Source organism: Petaurus breviceps, unplaced genomic scaffold (genome assembly GCF_028583685.1).
Source record: "Petaurus breviceps papuanus isolate PSGF00001 unplaced genomic scaffold, PetGlider_PUasm1.0 90849, whole genome shotgun sequence".
In the NCBI taxonomy this organism is placed as follows: domain Eukaryota; kingdom Metazoa; phylum Chordata; class Mammalia; order Diprotodontia; family Petauridae; genus Petaurus; species Petaurus breviceps.
This window is the reverse complement of record NW_027187361.1, coordinates 16,581,626-16,588,681: the sequence shown is the minus strand read 5'-3', so window position 1 is coordinate 16,588,681 and position 7,056 is coordinate 16,581,626. Positions and strand designations below refer to the sequence as shown.

Below are 7,056 nucleotides of genomic sequence, written 5' to 3'. Positions count from 1 at the left end.
TTCTTTCTTTCTTTCTTTCTTTCTTTCTTTCTTTCTTTCTTTCTTTCCTTTCTTTCTTGCTTTTTGGAGGGCATTTGGGGTTAAGTGACTTGTTCAAGGTCACAGGCTAGTTTTTGTGTGTGTTAAGTGTCTGAGGCCGAATTTGAACTCAGGTCCTCCAGACTCCAGGGCTGGCGCTTTATTCACTGTGCCACCTAGTCACCCCCTGGGATAGCATATTCAAAATAATTTGTTTCTTTGGGTCCAAAGAAGCAACTAGGTGGCGTAGTGGATAGAGCTCTGGACTTGGAGTCAGGAAGACCTGAGTTCAAATTCTACCTCAGACACGTACTGGTGTGAAATCCTGAATGAGTTACTAAATTTCTTTTATCCTAAATGTCCTCATGTGTAAAATGGGGGTGATAACTCAAAGTTGTAAATATCAAATGAGATGATATATGTAAATATCTTTGTAAACCTTATATTACTATCTAATTGTTAATTATTATCATGTGTCTACCTTGTGCTGGGTGCTGGAGATAGTAAGATGAAAAACGAGGAAGGGAAGGGAATAGCACACCTACTGTGTGCTTGATTTGATTTGATTTGATACCTTGCAATAAGTGAATCCACCACGAATTGTGGCTTTTGTTTCCCTTAACAAATTCTTATTGAATGCCTCCTGGGAAGAGCAACGATTGAAATCCACAAACGATACCAACATTTTATCTGAAAGGTATTTCTATCTTTCTTTGATCAAGCTTTTATCAAAGCTGCTATTCCAAAGCCGAATGGGCTCGTCTGAGGATTTTCATCTTTTCCTCCCTGTGCACACTCTCCGTACCAGTAAGTAAGATCATTTTCAGAGAATGCTCAGGGAATGCAGGGACACAGAAAGCACACAAATGAGGTAACTGAGCTCTGAGATGAGAATATTGTAACTTGCCGCCTACACTTTTTTTTTCCCCCAGAGCTAAGGGTTGACAGTCACTTAGCTAGTCCCTAAATGCATTGGAGATTTCATCCAATTTAATCATCGTTATCTTCTGAGGATAAGTCCCAGCAGACAATAAGAATTCCAGGAGGAGCCAGGAAACTCCTTTCCATGGCGTCTGACCTCCAAGTATGGCCTGTTTTTGTTTTAATTTTCAGTTCCAAATTCTTTCCCTCCTTTCACCCTTTCCTCTGGCTTGGGTCTTTGCCATTTGATGGCAAAATCATTATCTTCTTCCCTTGGAAGACTTATGCAAGGGCTCAGGAGGCAAAGAATCTTTATTTGTTTCAATGTTTAACTTTTCCAGAGCTCCTCTATGCTCTTGTGTAAGGTGGCAAAGTGGATAGAATGTTGGTCCTGGAGTCAGGATGAGTTCAGATCCAGCCTCAGACACCTACTAGCTGTGTGACCCTGGGCAAGTCCTTTCACCTTGTTTGCCTCAGTTTCTTCATCTATAAAATATGTAAAATATAAAATGAGCTGGAGAAGAAATTGGAATTTGTTTTTTACTTCAGTAGGGGAAGTCTCTGTTGTGAGGTAGCCGTACACATCATTTGTAACTGAAATATTTGTATGTCGAAGGCTGCCACTGTGTACCATGAAGTAGAGTCATAGCTGGCTGAACAATTGTGTTCAGTTGTTCGATCAACTCAAATAGTGTTGATATAAAAAGTGTGGTATCTTTCTGAAAGGGGCTCTCTGGGGGAATATCACAGAGCCCATACCTTCAACAAAGTACTTACTGTGACCGTGCTGGGTCCTAGAGTCAAAAACTCTAACAGATCCCCCTCTTAAGGAGCTTCCATTCTACATTGTCCTGGCCCTGATCTGTTTGAACTTCTTATTGTTGATTTGGATGAGAATCTAAAACTCCTGCTTATCAAATAATGCCAATTAGGGGCATAGTAAATATGATAGGCGACAAAATCCAAATATTGATCTGAAGCAAAATTAAATTAGACAGAAATCAATGGACTTAGATCTGAAAATGACTTTGCAAAAGTCTGAGATGTGGAAGGTGAGATTAAGCAGCAATTGATAAAGAAGAAAAAGCTCTTGGCTGAACTCAGATAGGAGCCAAAGATGTGGCATCATTGCTATCGAAGCTAACACAGGAAAAGTTGTTGGGAGAAATATAATGTACAGATCCGGGGAATGGTATAGTCCCTGTCTGGAGTTGATCCAACAAAATCTTCAGCACTATATTTAATTCTGCACATGATTTAGGAGGAACACTGACAAGCTAGAAGGAGATCAGCACAGTGACTGGCATGAAAACCATGTGGAACATTTGAAGGGCCAGGGGATATTTATCCTGGAGAAGTGAAGAGTAAGGAAAGACATGGAAGTTGTCTAGAAGTATTTGAAGGGCTGCCATGTAAAAATGGGATTGGACTTGTCCTCTTTTGCTCAAGGAAGAAAATTAAAACAAATGGGTAAAGTGGTGGTGACGAATATTTTTTATTGGGGGGCAATTGGAGTTAAGTAACTTGCCCAAGGTTACACAGCTAGTTTTTTTCTGTGGGTGTTAAGTGTCTGAGGCCTGAACCGAGGTAATGAATATTTTGACTCAAAATTAGGAAGAACTTTTCAACAATTAAAAAGGTACAAAAAATAGAATGGGTTGCCTTATGAGGGAGTGAGTTCCACATCACTGCAAGTATTTAAGCAGAAGCTGAATGATCATTCGATAAGGATACTGCAGAAAGAGTTTTTCCTTTGAGTGGATGGTTATTTTAAAGAACCTCCAAGGACCCTTAATGTTGTGAATCTATCATTGCATGGAAATTTGTTTTTCTCATATCCAGTTCTCTCTAGGAATGCAGACACATGACCTTGAAATCTTAGCAGATAAGAGACCAGAAAAACACTTAATAAGTATCTCAAAATATTAGCAAATTTGAATCTGAAGGACCTTTTCAACAAAGTCAGAATTGTTCATTTGCTCTAACACGTGTGATTGACATTCACATCTGACATTCGCACTTCATTTTAGGCTGTTATAGATAGTGCATCATGTGAAATGTGGAATTCTCATCTATAATGTTTACACCCTCCTTTGATCTCAGGAATTTTTTGAGAATTCTATTATTGATAATTAGTGAAGTTAGGCTATCATCTATGGGATGAGATATGGGAAAAATAAACTTTGATTAAAAGTGGTGGGCTCCAGGAAGTAGTGCCTATAGAGGGGTAATATAGGTCTGATAGGTATGGCAGACACATACTAAAAAACCAGAGCTGGATACTGAGATGAATGAATAATGCTTCTGATGAAAAGTGTCTCGTACTTCCCATTTTTTGCTATTGTTGTACTTGCCTAGATACTTGGATTATGATCTGGCTAGGCAGGTTACTTGGGCTATCTTAATGATGGATCTATATTGGTCCATCACAACTGCTTTCTTCCAGGAGAGTTAAGCTCATATCAATTCTGAGGTAGTCAGACAAAGCCACTAGCTTCACTCTGACTGTGGTGCAAATGAATTTTGCATGGCATTGCCATTGCTGACCACACTTGTGGAACAAGCAATTTTCTATTTATTTAATAGAGGTAAATGTAAAGTCCACTTTGTAAAGGTAAATGTAGAGTTAAATGTGGAGGTAAAATAAAAAAATGTATGGTCAAAAATGTATAGCATAAAAAAATGTAAAGTCAAAAAGTCAACTTTTCAAGTATAGCATGGGGAGGGTATGATTAGAAAGCAGGTCATATGCAAAACACCTGGGATTTTAGTGGACTAAAAGTTCAATATTAATCAATAAGGTAACATGAAGTTTAAAGTGCCGTGGGCTGCTCAGTGTCCAGCACTAAGCATGATTGGAGATGTGAATAAGAAATGACCAGACCATGTGGGTAGTTCAAGGAAGAACTATGAATTCGATTTATTGATTCTTAGGACAAGGTTTGTATAGAGCAAAAGAGACAAAGGAAGGGGACTCAAGTTTTCTTATCATTACCTTAGTCTGTTATATCCTAGAAGTAGCACAGAAGAGATAATTTGATAAGGATGAGTTATCTAGGTGCCAAAAAGGAAGTCAGTTAACTCCTTTCATATGCAGTCACATTACAAAGGATGCTCTCAGAGAGCAGGCTTCAAGGCGAAGCCAAAGCCTCAGTCATTAGGACATCTGCATAGGAACCGGACCACCTAAGAATCAAATATTTTGGCTCTCAACAACTAAAGTCTTCGGGTAGAGCTTTTGATCTCAAAACTCAAACAATATCCTTTTAAGTGTAGCCCATATCAGAGAACTCAGGAGCAAACATGACAAAAAAGCCAAGTCTCAAAGAGCTCTTATATAAAGCACACTGTTAAGATTTTTATCTGAGTCCTGGGTCAGGCCTCCTTGGCTCCCACATTAAAGGGAGTAATTTGTTCTGAAGCTATTTTAATGGAGGCATAGTATTCAGAATGAGGGAGTTGGTAACTGCTGTATTAGCCCCTCATTTGGAATATTATATTTAGTTCTGGGTGCCAAATTTTAGAAAGGACATTGATAAGCTGTCGATAGAGTATCCAAAAGAGGGTGCTGGATAGTGTAAATAGAGAAAGCCTACTTTATAAAGATCAACCGAAAGACCGGGAGATGTTTACTTTATAGAAGACAAACGTTAAGGAAACATCCAGCTCTGTTCAAGAATTGGATGGACCTTTAATGAAAGAGAGGTTACTTATTATTTTTGGTCTCAGTGAGTAGAATCAGGTACAAAATATGGAATCTGAAGAGAAAAAGGTTTTGGCTCATTGTAAAGGAAAAACTAATCATCCAAATTGCTCAGAAGTAGAATGGGCTGCCTTGGGAAGTTAATGGGCTTCCCTTTACCAAAAGGCTTCCTTTAGGTGGAAGATGGATGAGATATTGTTGAGGGATTTTTCTTCAGGTCCAGGTTGGACTAGATGGCTCCTAAGATCCTTCCAATTCTCAGATTCTCTGAAAGTCTGCTCTTGGTCATGAGGACACAGAGAAATAAAAGATCATTGGAGGATACTGGAGATGAATTAGTTCATTACAAATCCTCCCTCCCCACCATAGTCGATCAATAAATATTTATTAAGCACCTATGTTCCAGGCACCATGATAAAAACTGTGGATACAAATACAAGAAAGAAAGATAGACCCTGCCCTCAAGGAGTTTTCAGTCTAATACAAGACAGTCTACAAAAGGAAGCTAAAAAATAAGGGATGTGGAAGGGGCAAGGAAGGTACCCCACAAAGGGGCAGGGTGGAAAAGTCAAAGGAGTTCCAAACAAGTAAAGTCTGGTGGGAAATGAGAGGATGTTCTTGATCTGAGTTTCCTCCTTAATGGAGTTTTTGGAGTTTATAGCTCCATCCTCTGATCAGAGATGGTAATGAGCTGTAATACCAAGGTTGATAGGATCTGTTAGGGTGATAAGGTTTTCAGATGATGAGCTTCGAGATCCTAAGTGCCTAACTGTTATCATTCATCACATTAAAAAAAAACTTTTAATGTGCAATAATGTAAGGATGTTCCACAGAAAATGCAGGCACTCACACACAAGCTATGGTTCCTGTTCTCAAAGGGCTTTCCGTTTATTTGGAGAGGGATGAGAATGCATAGAAAGAGGTTTTTTTAAAAAAATTTTAAAATTTTATTTTTTCCTAGTTACATGTAAAAATAGTTTTTAACCTTTTTTTGAGTTCCAAATTCTCTCCCACCTTCCTTCCCCTCCCTCATCATTGTTAAAGCACATCATTTGATAAAGGTTGTACATGTGCAATCATGCAAAACATATTTCCATATCAGTCATGTTGTGAAAGAAAATACAGACACAAAACCCCCAAGAAAAAGTTTTAAAAAGTATGCTTTTATCTACATTCAGATTCCATCAGTTCTTTCTTTCTTTTAAAAATATTTTGTTTTTCCTAATTAAAAGTTAAAGCAATTTTTAAACATTTGTTTTTAAGTTTTAAGTGCCAAATTCTAAACCCCTGTCCATTTCCATACCCGTCCCTGAAACAAAAAGAAATCCAATATAGGTTTTATGTGTGCAATCATGTAAAACCTTTCCACATTCATCACTTTGTACAAGAAGACTCAAACAAAAAGAAAGGAAAGAAAAAAGAAGAAAGCAAGCAAGAAAGAAACCTAAAGAAAGAAATTAAATAGAATGCTTTGCTCTATATTCAGATGATATCAGATCTCTCTCTGGTGGATCACATGCTTCATCATGAGTCCCTTGGGATTGTATTAGATTATTGTATTTTTGAGAATAACTAAATCATTCACAATTCTTCATCATACAATATTGCGGTTATTGTATACGATGTTTTCCTGGTTCTGCTCACTTCACTTTGCATCAGTTCATGTAAGTCCAGGTTTTTCTGAAATTATCCTACATGCCATTTCTTATAGCACAATAATATTTTATCACAATCATAGACTTCAATTTGTTCAGCTATTCCCCAATTGATGGGCATCCCCTAGATTTTTAATTCTTAGCCTCCACAAAAAGAGTTACTATAAATAGGTCCTCCTTCTACCCCTCAACTTAAAAAAAAAAATCTCTTTAGGATATAGACCTAGCAGTTGTAGTGAGGGTGATGGGACCTGGGAACCTTAAAGGAAAAGACCATTTCCCACACAGCCCAGTCACTGGCCTCTCACCCAAGCATCTGGCCCAGCTCAGATACTCAATAATCCTCTTAACAGCCCTTCCACTGTGGCTCTACAACCACTCAACTTTGCCTGCACCTGACCCACCCCTGGCTACTTACCACTTCTTAATCCCATCAAGATCTTTTCACTGAACTTTTCCCCCTTTTTTTTGTATAAAAGTATCAGTCTCACCCCCCATTAAGTAGCCTATGGTGTTGCAATAAGCCTTGCTACTTGGAAGGAAAAAAGGCTTGAGTAATTAAATTCATTCTAGGCAGACTCACCATGTACCCTTACATTTTGGGGTTTCCAACACCCCAAATTGCAAGAGAATTGCTGGATCACAGGGTGTGCAGTCTTATATGCCTTTGGGTATAGTTCCAAATTGCTCTCCACAATGCTTGAATCAGTTTACAACTACACCAACTATGTATTAGTGTCCCAGTTTTCCCCACATTCC

General features: G+C 38.4%; 1 protein-coding gene across 2 annotated transcripts in view; it reads left to right on the top strand.

The window, feature by feature from the left end:
- The window catches only part of PLCXD1 (phosphatidylinositol specific phospholipase C X domain containing 1), a 39,149-nt gene that overhangs the window by 6,210 nt on the left and 25,883 nt on the right, over window positions 1–7,056 (top strand). The window lies entirely within an intron of this gene.